Source organism: Scyliorhinus torazame, chromosome 10, assembly GCF_047496885.1.
Source record: "Scyliorhinus torazame isolate Kashiwa2021f chromosome 10, sScyTor2.1, whole genome shotgun sequence".
NCBI lineage: Eukaryota > Metazoa > Chordata > Chondrichthyes > Carcharhiniformes > Scyliorhinidae > Scyliorhinus > Scyliorhinus torazame.
Window position 1 is genome coordinate 65,467,313 of NC_092716.1, and position 12,808 is coordinate 65,480,120.

Below are 12,808 nucleotides of genomic sequence, written 5' to 3' on the forward strand. Positions count from 1 at the left end.
AATATCACCAGGCAACTGTGGCTTTCACTTTGCACAACCTGCTGACCCACTCGCCTTTCAGGAGCAAGTAGATTTGCTCAGCAGGAGCCCCCATAGATTATTTGAATGCTTTGGAATGACCAAACAGGAGGAATTTGGAAAGGTTATGGCCTCTGTGGCTATCCACCCCATCCAGAATTTCAAATACGTCTCCGATGCTGGAAGAGGAGTCCGATGCCTGCAGAGTTGTTGGCTCACAATTGAAAAAGCATCAAATTCATTCCGTGCAAAGAACATACACTATGCAATTCAAAGCTCCCCCTTGGTAGTTAGTTAGTTTGCAGATTACTGAAGATGATGCTGCTCTTAATTTTTAAAAGTAGACCGGGCTCTGAAGGTCCTCTGGGAGGATGGAGCTGTAAAATTCAGCGGAAGTCCTTGAGCCGTTTCAATTCTGTAATGTCAGCACAGAAAGGTGAAGGAATACGACCACCAATATTATATCCACTTTCCCATCTGGGAGCTAGATGAAAGAATTCCATAGCTCTACAGGCAGAACAGTGCTGACTTTTTTTTTTCCCCCGCATAGGCTTTGCGTACTGGGGGGTCCTGATAATGTTTCCTGCAAAGAGTAGTGGGAGACAGAAGGGGGTCAGATCAAAAGTCCATTTAAAACTGGAAGGGAGGAAGAACATGTGGTGAATCAGTTTTCCAAGCACATACGGGATTATCCCTGGGGAACAGAATTCAAACAACACCATCTGGATGCTCGTCTCCTGGGAAAAAGGCCTTAGCAGCTGGACATCTGATTGAGAATGCATCCCCTGTTGATTGTTAATGGGCCAATGGATATGACCCCATGCTCCTTGTAGGAAACGGCATCAGGACTCACCCTAATTTTCCTGTGTGACCTGAACTGTGTTATTCTGCACGGTCTCACATGTCATTCTGTACTGCAAGGGAGAACGCCAGAGAGTGGGTAAGGGTGCAGCCGAGTGGGAGTGGATCATACTTTGAATCCTTCAGGAATTATTTAAAAAATAAAACGGGAAATATTGCTTGCAAATCACAGGCAGCTGCTCACATCAAACTATCAGAGCTTTTAAAATCCTCTATCAGCTGACATCATGTGCTGGCAACAATGAGTCTATTTGAACTGCTGTTACTCAGCTGATCTGATTGTGCAAGTCCAGTATTTCCACAGCAACCTCTCTGAACACAGTATGATGATAGAAGTGCCAGCTTCATTACCACTACCCATTCCCTTCAGTGGGAGATGCTTTCACCAAAGGACCGCTATTTAAATGGACTTCTGCAGGGAGGACAAAAAGGTTCAATGACACACTGCACACTGTAGAGGAGAACAATGGCAAATCAAATAACCTTTCAAAATTAAACAGCTTGGTTCTTCTTTAAGAGGAGGAAGACGGCATTTGGTAAATACAAAGTATAAAATTCATACTTTAAAAACTGCATGCCTTGGATTCTTTTTAACACTTGAAATGCATTAGAATAATGAAACAAGCAGCTATTGTTGGTAAGGCCCATCCCTGCAGGGGTAGCTTAAATTATAGCTGCTTTCATATTGCTGGTATGTCACGTTAGTGCTGCCAGCTCCCAGTGCATGGGGTCTTAGGCAGCCTGTAGCAACCCGAAAGTCACTGCCTCAGATTTTTTTGTGGCTTGTGAGAGGAAAGCGCTAGTTAAAGGAGTGGCCTTGATGAATTCAACAAGTTTATTTTGGGGCTGGCGCCAGAAGCCCAGGGATCCGGGCGCTCGCTGGCACTCGATTCCCTGACACAATAACACAAACTTGTGTGTGTGTCTCTCAAATAAGCAAGATTTGCGAGAAGGCCCATCTTACAATGTGCCTTTCAAACAAATAAACAAACGAGACCAGTGCCAGGTCATTTCCATGCTCCAGTTTACAGTCTGATTCTTTCTACTGAATAAACAATCTGAATCAGTGCCAACCTCTAATAAGGCCCATCTCCATGGATCCAATTTACATATCGCAAACAAATAAACTCAACTAATGCCAACCTATATTACCACAAACTCCCTTTGTCATTCTGTCATGTCTGTAAAGATAAGGCTACTTTCCTATGTGATCTGTGGTTTATTGTGTTGTTTTCTCCATTGCTTCGTATGCTTTGAATTACATTTTTGGTTATTAGGATGCATTGCAATGGCACCCCATGTTGGAATACCAACAAACAATTTCAACGAGTGGCAAATGCAGGTTAAAGCCCCCCAATTCATTTGATACCAATCTTCTGCTCAGGGTCTTCTGAAGAAGAATTACGCATGAAAGATATTAGCCAGGATCCCCCCCCCCCCCCCCCCCCCCACAGTGGTGAAAGCAGCTCACCTATTTGCGTTGCTTGCCAGCCGCGTCGCCAGGGATCAAGTCACACATGGAGGGGGCGTCGCCTTCAGCAGGACTGGAAGATCCCGCTGATGGGAAGGACTGGAAAATCCTGACCATTATTTCAGACACGCATCAAGTAGACTGAGAGGAATTTGTGCAAAAATACAGGCAACTAGATGTTTTACGATCTATTTGTTGGAGGGTGAATAAAATAGCACAGTTTCCAACAGCCCTATAAGGATGGGTGTACAGAATGAAGTCCATTCAAACACAGTTAGTTACAGCAACCTACATTTATATAGAGCCTGCAATAAAGCAAAAAGATTGCAAGGGTAGTTAGGCATCAGATCCAAGCAGGACCAAAGTGGGGTTGGTGACTAAAAGTGCAAATGAAGAGTCAAATCTTATGGAAGCTTTTCAAAGTGAAAGTGAGCTCCACAACGTGGGGATTGGATGACTGAAATCTCTGCCACAGAGGATAAAACAGAATAGTGAGCAGCAGACCAGAGCTGAAAGAACAGAGAGCATGAGCAGGACAAAGAGCTGCAGAGTGCTGGAATGGCAGGATGCAGCGAGGCAGGGGAACGGTTTGAAGAGGGCGACAACGAAATTGAGACTGATCTGCAGAGAACGGGAAGCCAGTTGAGTTTGGCTAGAATTTTGGTGGTAAATAATTGAGATAGAATGCAGACAGTAGAGCTTGTGATCAGTCGGACTTTGTGAAGCTGGAACTGAGGAGGGAAGCATTTGTAAATTCAATCCTGGAGCTGACAGCGGCCCAAGTGAGATTCAGTAATAAGCAGGGTGAGGTAGGGGCAGGGATGGATGTTGTCCTGCCTGAACGGGGGCGGGACGTGGCCAGTCGATGGAGAGGCCTCTTCTGGGATTAACCTGACCCGCCATACCTCACGAGATCTAACGGGATCTCGTGAGATGTCACAAATCTGACAATAGGCGGGATCAGTATTTGATAAATCTGCAAAGTAGAGGGAGTAGCTAGTTTCACTCTAATATGCAGCTCGCCTGATCTCCCAAGGCATTGGGTTCACCTCAGAGACCTTAGGCAATCACTGTTAGTACTGGTCCTCACAAATGGGGACCAGGCTGAACAGCACTTGGGGGAGTGGTCTCCCAGGAGATCAGAGGCCCTTGGATGATTGGCCTCTGGGAAGTGTGGCACCCAGGCACTACCGATGCCACTGGACACTTTGGTGTAGGAGCATTTTCCAAGGTCTGAGTATTGAGCCAGCCTTAACATGGGATTCCTCCCTCATCGTTAGGCCTTAGTTTAATAAACAGAGCAGACACACAACAACCTTAGATAAGACGACTTTTATTGTCCCAAGCTTGGTTTTGTGTATACGAGAGATGGACCTGGATAATGCCAAGATCGATCTGCTGAACACTGATAAAAACACATCAATTGTATGATTTCCAAAAATCAATAGCCCACCCCAGTTGGACTCGAACCAATCCCTGAAGCTGTCATGTTCAAACTACCCAATAAAATTGTGATCAACCCATGATTTTAACCGCATCCTGTCCACCCATTGTCCAGCTAGAGACAGGATGTCAGAACTGGCTTCTTCTGTACTTCATGGATTATTTCAGACAGGATATTGGGGCCACTGATACTCAGTCCATATGTAATCTGCTGACCATACATCTCGTGTGGATCAAAAACATGGGCAAGTTAGCTAGCCTAAATCCCATCATGCTTGTAGCAAGAGCCTACATGATTATCACTGCTATGTCCTAATGGTTTAATGGTTAATAATGATTACTGGGTATACTTTCTATAATTAATCTCAATCCTTAATAAACTAACTTATGTAAAACTACTCTAGTGGCTTCCTAGCTATTCAGTTTTAAGAGGTCTCATCGCTGGACACCCCCTTCACTTGGCACTGCCAAGGTGCCCAGGTGGCACTACCAAACTGGGAGAAGCAGTGCCAGGCTGGCAGTGCCAAGCTATTATTATGTCCATGCCAGGGATCAGGCCAGGGGGTGCCCCACCCGTGTGATGTGGGGTGACCCTGTGGACCCTTATTGGTGATTTGGGAGAGTTTGGGATATCACGTTGGGGGGGGCGGGGGGGAAATTGAGATTGGGGAGCCATTTTAAATGGCATCCTGATCTCCTCCTGCACTGAGGAGCTCTGGCAAGCAGAGCTCCTCAGTGCTGCAAACGGGACTAAGTGCAGCCTGGGCGTTCCCTGCTGCGGCACCAGATTGCAACAAAGTCCCATTCAATATCGTGGTTTCTCTCGGCACCGCGAACGCCGGGAAACACCCACTAAATACTCTCGACATGGGACCCTGTTGCGATTTGCACCCAAGATTGCAAACTGTTAAGCTTCCGCGGATATCACAAGAGCATGGTGAGACCAGAGCATTGAATGATTAATAGCCGGTGGTGTTAAACAAACAAGATTCCTTCAATCTTTCCAGTACTGAATTGCAAGTAATTCTGGTTAATCCATGTCTTGATGCTGTATGACTGTCTGGCAGTAACAAATGCAGTACCAATGGGGTAGTAATGAAAAGGCAGAGCTAGGTACTATTGTCATGCATATGAAATCTGACCCATGCTTATTATTGAAGGACAATGTATTGATGAGGGATAGAAAGATTGTGCTGATAGGTGATTAGGTTAAGATGCACAGTAGAGCTTTGGGTAAGTTAGACTTTATGAAGCTGGGACTGGGAGGATCAGTGAGCGAGGCATTAGAAAAATTAGTCCTGGAGCTGACAACTGCATGCAAGACCTGAATAATATCCAGGCTTTAGCTGACAGGTGGCAAGTAACATTCAGGCCACATACATGCCAGGCAATGACCATCTCCAAGAAGAATAAATCTAATATTCCCCCTTGACATTCAATGGCATTATCTTTGCTGAATCCCATCCTCGAGGTTACGATTGACCAGAAACTGAACTGGGCCAGCCACAGAAATACTGTGCCTACAAGAGCAGGTCAGCGAGTAGGCGAGGAACTTACCTCCTGACTCCCAAAGCCTGTCTACAAGGAACACCTTAGGAGTGTGGTGAAATACTCTCCCCTGGATTGGATGACAGCAGCTCCAACAACACTCAAGAATCCCATTGTACTCTCTGCTGGAGGCATCCTGACACGAAGAAACCAAGGGCATCTTTCACCAGTACCATAACAGGAAATATGCACGGAAGAAAGGGTGATACTTAAAAGATGAAAAGCAGAAATAAAACAATTAATCAAACGATAAAGTTAATGCAAGAAAAAAGAGAAAATAAAGTAAGAGAAGAAAATTCGATGAGAGGTGATGACGTCTCCTTGTATTATAGTGAACCGAGTTGATATGTATACTGTATGGTTCTGAAAATCAAACCACTTCAACGGAGCTGACTGCTCATGCACTGTATAATTGTGTACATCACTCCAAGTAGATTTGGAACAGGATCAGAATTGTTCAGGATCATCCACACTCGCAGCCAGCAAAAATATAGCATTGCTTGTTTGAAGTCTGATTACATATAAATGGAAGGCTTTACAAACAATCTGGAATGGCTGTGAGCACAAACAATCTGGAATGCTAGCAGCGTGATGGTCCTCCTGTTGAGCATTTGGATGGGGTGTGAGTATCACTGCAATGACGGCAGTATGATAACCCCCACTGAGTATTTGGAATGAATTGCGAATGTCTTTTATGTCTCTCTTTGCCTTTTCTTTCAAGCAGATGGTAATGCAGGGAACCCCAGCTACTCAACGCTTTATAAATTAACATGGACGCGGTGGAATAAAATTAAACAAAACGGAATCTGATATACTCGATATTTACTGGCGATATTGTATCGTTTTGCAATCTACTGCTTATTTAAAGAAGTTAAACTCTTGGCTTGCTGTGTTTTGGCAAAATTCTGTATGTTTTACTTCACTGGAGGTAGCATTAAGTGAAAGTACACTCAGCAGTTTCAAATCTGGTGGCGGTCAAACACAGGCTGCATCACCAAAGGATGTCAAGTGATCGAGGCAAGCTTCATAACCTCCTGGATCATCACACATCGCCATGATTCAACAACCAGAACTGCATTTGCATTGTGCCTTTAACATCCAAAAACAACCCAAGGTGCTTATCCAAAATGACAATGCCACACTGAGCTATGGGAGGAAAGGCAAAAAGATGAACAAAAGTGGACTAATTTAAAACTTGATTTAAAGGGAAAAAGGAAGGAATTTCTGGGTGCAGAGATGAGACAGCTGAAGGCTGCTGAAGGTCCAATGAAGGAATCAAAGAAACAGTGAGTTTCTCCAAGGCCAGGGGTCTTAAAGGCAAGGCCATGAAGGAATTTAAAAACCAGGTTAACAATTGTAAATTTGAAATGCTGAGGGATCTGGAACAGGGTCTGGAGGTGACTAGAGATTAAGGTTTCAGATGAAAACTGGCTGAGGTAAGTGTGAAGGCAGATGATGGTATAGAAGTGGAAGTAGGCCTTTGCGATAAGAATGTATACGGGGTCAGAGCAGCTCAGGATCAAAAAGTGCACCAAGATTGCAAACAGTCTGGCCCAGCAGGAGGCAGTGGCCTCCTTCGGAAGGCAATTGTATCGGTGGCAGAGTGTGTGGCTGGTATGAACTACGGATAGCTGCTTTGGCCTTCCTAATGTTTGAATGGAGGAAATTGCAGCTCGCCAAGGATGGCACAGAGGCATTGTGGTTAGCACTGCTGCCTCACAGCGCCAGGGACCAGAGTTCAATTTCGGCCTTGGGTGACTGTGCGGAGTTTGCATGTTCTCCCTGTGTCTGCATGGATTTTCGCCGGGTGCTCCAGTGTCCTCCCACAGTCCAAAGATGTGCGGGTTAGGTGGATTGGCCATGCTAACTTGCCCCACATGTCCAAAAATGCGCAGGTTATATGGGGTTACGGAGATAGGGTTGGGTGGTAGGCCCAGGTAGGGTGCATTTTCAGAGGTTCGGTGCAGACTCGATGGGCTGAATAGCTTCCTTCCACACTGTCAGGATTCTACGTTTTTATGGATGTCAGAAAAGCAGTCTGACAACACAGAGCCAGGTAGAGTCTATAAGAGAACTGAATATCACCAGCATTCCAGTGGAAATTATGTAATGTCTTCAAATAGATAACTGTGTTTCAAAGGATTTAGTGCATTACGCAGCCTGATTTAAAACCACACTTTTGAATGCCTTATTAATATTTTAAAGAAATTGCATGGTCCAAGTTTTACACATCAATTTTCTTATTATTGTTGAGATATATCTCTTAATCCTGCACATTACAAAGGAGGCCACCTGTTCTGAAGAATAATGATTACTACCGTCGAACTATCGTTTATTCTTGATGTGAGTTTTGGTACTTTAAAACAAAAATGTCCTTTCTTCCAAACATCTTAGCAACCAATCTCCACTCAAATTTCCCTTTAGAATATCAGTGATTTGAGGAATCAATATATTAGTGGGGGGGGGAAATTCTCGGAGCTTAGAACATGGTAAGTTTGCTTTAATATAAAGATTCCAAAGCACAGAGTGAAAATTAAATAAGTTTGTTTTAATAAGACATGTCTTGTCACAGCTTCTAATGCAGTGCTATAAAATAGCAGCTCTCATCTTGCTTAACAACCAGGTTGTGGCTTAATTCTTTGTCAGGATTTTGAAAGCAAGCAGACTCTTATCCAAAACTGCAGGCACTCCCAGTTGAGACTCTGGCCCAGAGATAGCAATGTATTTGCCTGGTGTTACGATTGCTGCATAGTTTTGTTTTGGCAATATCAGAATTTTCAGGAGCTAGACTATTATGGGCATCACAGCTGTTGCCAAGTTTTACGTACTATATTTGAATAGTGGTCGGAAATACAGCTACATCTATTACAAAGCTTTACAAATGAATTCTGAACTTTTAAGTGGTCCAGGGTTAAGGTTTACCTGGACTTCTGGCGAAGTTATGATCGGGCCAGCTGCCCAATTAGGAGACTCTGGACCCCAGCATCAATATCTGAAAATTTATTATCCCAAAGAACTAGGACAAGGTGGAAAAATATATCCACAGCTCTTTATCCAGCGCTTCCAAAATGGGAAATACTTTGCAATGTCAAAAGGGTTGTATTTCCCCTCTCCTGCTCCCCCAAAATTTTCGACCACTGGGTCCGCGCAGAGTCTAACCTTAACACTCAATGTTCAATCCTATCTCCAGAGCAAGGGCATGGGAGGTAAAATAGTACATGCTCAATTGATGCAGTATACAATCCCCAGGGCACCACCCAAAATTATCAGCACAGACAGTAGACAGCTGGCTTCAACCAAACTAACACGCACTCTCTCATGTCCAGCTGCCAAACCTGAACCAGATCCACTATTGCCAACTCTCTGCAACCCTGGCTCAAAGAGAACAGCAGCCTCCCACGCTAACATGATCAGTGCTGGCATCTAAGGGTGGCCACCTCCTGTCACTTGGTCGATGCCTTCACTGATCACTGCAAATTGGCTCAAATTAAGTAGCAACATCACCAATAATGCCGGAAACTAGATTTAGTTACTTCACTCCCTGCAGCTGAAGATGACCCCTCATTCCTTGATCCAACAGAACCCTAGAAATCAAAGAACAATGTACAGAAATCCACAGCATTCTCAATGAACAACCATGCCAAAAAACCTTCTGCATCATGGCACTCCTCTTGTAAGTACAGTGCAATTAAAAAATCCATAAAATACACTGAACAGTTTAGCCCAACAATTACCCAATTTTATCTGCTTCGTTCAGCTGCACCCACTCATTGTACCGAATGTTTAACCAGCACCAATCAAAACAAGCGCACACACACCCACCTCACCCCCAAACATATTATTATTATACTGGGATGGTAGAGGTGGGAACCTTCACAACATTTAAGTAGTATTTAGATGAGCACTTAAAATGCCGCAGCATAATAGGCTACGGGCCAAGTGCTGGAAACTGTGGTGAGAGTAGATAGGTGTTTGATGGCGCGCGCAGACACTATGGGCCTCTTCCGGGTCGATGATTCTATGAGCACATGCATACTCCCTGAGGTGTTAGCCCATATTGTGTGCCCACGCCTGTGCAGTAGGGTTTGAAGCCACAACTGTTGTGTTGGGTGCTCTGCTACACAGACGAACCAACACGGTTGCAGATGGTACAACTCTGTTTTATTACTATCAATAACAACATCTGTAAACTTGTTACTGTGGTTCGTTCATTACCCTTTAACCTGTGGACCCAGCCCTAACACTATCTTGGAGAGGCACTCAGCACATGGTGAATGTCTGAGTGGCTTGCTGTGAGCTCTGTGCCCTGAGCTGTCTCCTGCTGGAATGAGCGGGAACTGTGGTGTTCCCCGTTTTATAGTGCGTGTGCCCTTGCTTGTGATTGGCTGTGATGTTGCGTGTGTGTTGATTGGTCCATTGATCTGTCCATCAGTGTGTATGTGTGTTTGCACCATGATGTTTATCTGAATATCATGACATCCCCCCTTTTTTACAAAAATATGTGCCTATGTGTTAATAAATATAGATGTGTACTGAGCGCAGCTGAATGTGTGTGTGCAATACCTACAACATGTACATGAGGCGAAACTATATACATAGAAAGGTGTCAGGTGCAACATAGCAATGAGGTTGTACCATAAACAAAACAAGTGTAAACATCAAGCATCAAAACGAACTCCTGTAACGACAAAAAGAGAAACATATTAACATTGTGGCATAAAACTTTAGTGAGTCCAATGTTCAAACAGGCTCATAGTTCCAGCCTAGTAGGTGGGCAACGAATTCGGGTTGACCGTTAGGGTGGCACACCATTCATCACCTGGATTGACACGGTTCACTGGCATCGGCTGCTGGGTCCTACTTGAGGACATCCGGTTCTTGTCAATGACCGCAACACGGAAGGCTTCCCGGTCGTCTGTATCACCGGTCTGTATATCGTCAGGGTATGACTCGGTGTATGGAGGCTGAATGGTCCGCACGTCCCTGCGAGGCTGGCGGAATTGGGGAGCGTTGGCAGGTTGAGCTGCTCGACAGCAGGCAGCGTAGTGGCCCATCTTGCCACAGCGGAGGCATTGTCGGTTCTTTACTGGACATTGCCGCTTTAAATGTGCGGATCCACAGTTGCCGCACGTCGTGACGTCATGGCGTTCGTTGCGCCATCGCGCATGCGCAATTCGGTCCTGCGTAGAGCGCGCCTGCGCGTCACGTCACTCTGCATCGACGTCTCTTTTGGCGCCTACAAGCGCGGGAGGCCACGGAAAGCGCACAAAATGGCCGCCCTCGTCCAGGCCGCAGGCCGGGAGCAATTCGATTACCTGGACCTGCTCGGCCACGTAGGACCCCTGCCTTGCCGATTCAGCCGCCTGGAATTGGGAGTAGCGGCTGGTCGTGTTATCATGGAGGACGCAGGCTTCGATGGCGGTGGCTAGGGTGAGGCTTTTAATTTTGAGGAGCTGCTGGCGTAGGGTGCCCGAGGTGACCCCAAAAACTATCTGGTCCCGAATCATGGAATCGGAGGTGGCCTCATCCCCGCAGGACTGCGCGAGGATACGGAGGTGTGTTAGGAAAGATTGAAAAGGCTCATCCTTACCCTGCAGGCGCTGCTGGAAGAGGTACCTCTCGAAGCTCTCATTTACCGCGACTCTGAAGTGCTGCTCGAGTTTAAGAAGGACCGTCTTGTACTTCGTCTTGTCCTCACCTTCCGCGAACACCAGGGAGTTGTAGATGTGGATGGCGTGTTGCCCTGCCGTGGAGAGGAGGGGGGCGCTTTTCCTGGTGTCCGAAGCATTCGCCCTTTCTGTGGCTTCTAGAAAGAACTGGAAGCGCTGTTTAAACAGCTCGAGTTGACGCCGAGGTTTCCAGCGATTTGGAGTGGCTGCGGCGGGCTGATGGTGTCCATGGCGCAGGATGGCGGATTCCTGAAGATGTGTAGGTAGGTCTCACAGTTGCTGGGTTCCAATCCTGGTACCGTGTCGTGTTGGGTGCTCTGCTACGCACACGAACCAACACGGTTGCAGATGGTACAACTCTGTTATATTACTATCAATAACAACATCTGTAAACTTGTTATTGTGGTTCGTTCATTACCCTTTAACCTGTGGACCCAGCCCTAACACTATCTTGGAGAGGCACTCAGCACATGGTGAATGTCTGAGTGGCTTGCTGTGAGCTCTGTGCCCTGAGCTGTCTCCTGCTGGAATGAGCGGGAACTGTGGTGTTCCCCATTTTATAGTGCGTGTGCCCTTGCTTGTGATTGGCTGTGATGTTGCGTGTGTGTTGATTGGTCCGTTGATCTGTCCATCAATGTGTATGTGTGTTTGCACCATGATGTTTATCTGAATACCATGACAACAACCTATTTCAGAGCATGGTGCTGAGGTAGCTGAAAGTACTTCTACGAAGGTGAAGCAAAGGGAAGAGAATGTACTAGATTCGGAGGAAATAAGGGTTCAAGAAGGTATGGGAAGAGCAGCCATGGCATTGGGAGACTTTTCTTTTCAGGTAAGGTTACAATCTGGGTTTTGACGTCACTGAGGGGCACCAGGTAGATTAGCAAGTGGCATGGGCCTTGTGACATTGCAGGGATAGGAAGGAAAACCATTGTTAGAGATGCTCTGGCTACGATTCGATGGATAAGATTGAAACCAAGCAAAGCTCCATCCATCTGGACAATAGATGATGTAATCGACCATGTCAAAGGCAGAAGCAATAGGGAGAAGGGAAGATGATCCACAATCACTACTAATGTCGTACATGTTGAGGAGGTTTGGATTTTTCAGCATGAATTTATCACTTGCGAAAGAAACAGTTTGGTTCAATAAAGGACGGAACACAGAACTATTAGGACTTGACTGTTCATGACAGCAATCTAGGAAATGTTGAAATGTCAAAAATTATTATTGCTTTGGACAGGAGGCTAACTGAGGCAATGTAATTCCGTAAAAGTAAGGCCTATATAGGCATTGAAAGTCTGTGCGATATTTCTCTTGACATCGGAAGCTGTCACATCAGCTTGTTTGAACCATGGGAAAGGCAGAGAGAAAGCAACAGCAGATTGTTTTTTCCACTCTGTATGGCATAAAAGCAAACATCCTAAAGTGAAAAGAGGACAGTCATGGAAATAGACTGGAAGGTACAGCAATGAGGATGTAAACAAAGAACCAACAGTTAAAGAATAACAAAGAACAAAGCAAAGTACAGCACAGGAACAGGCCCTTCAGCCCTCCAAGCCTGCGCCGACCATGCTGCCCGTCTAAAATAAAATCTTCTATACTTCCAGGGTATGTATCCCTCTATTCCCATCCTATTAATGTATTTGTCAAGATGTCCCTCAAAATTGAAGAGTTCTAAGCTGTACTCTGATTTAAGCATTCATGCTTTTCTATCTGTAAACTTTGTGTGTTCCATAAAACTGATTACTGGAAGAATTTTAACCTTGTCTGATCTTACTTCTGATGACCGTAGAAA

At 45.4% G+C, this 12,808-nt stretch overlaps 1 protein-coding gene and 1 long non-coding RNA gene across 4 annotated transcripts in view; one reads left to right on the forward strand and one right to left on the reverse strand.

Annotated features, from left to right (window-relative positions):
- The window catches only part of LOC140430615 (plasmanylethanolamine desaturase 1-like), a 182,847-nt gene that overhangs the window by 16,311 nt on the left and 153,728 nt on the right, over positions 1 to 12,808 (reverse strand). The gene's annotated exons all lie outside the window — the stretch shown is intronic.
- Positions 1,134 to 12,808, forward strand: part of LOC140430616 (uncharacterized) — a 34,166-nt gene continuing 22,491 nt past the window's right edge. The window contains exon 1 of the long non-coding RNA XR_011949472.1: positions 1,134 to 1,415. This is a non-coding gene — a long non-coding RNA (uncharacterized lncRNA). The remainder of the gene's footprint in view (positions 1,416 to 12,808) is intronic.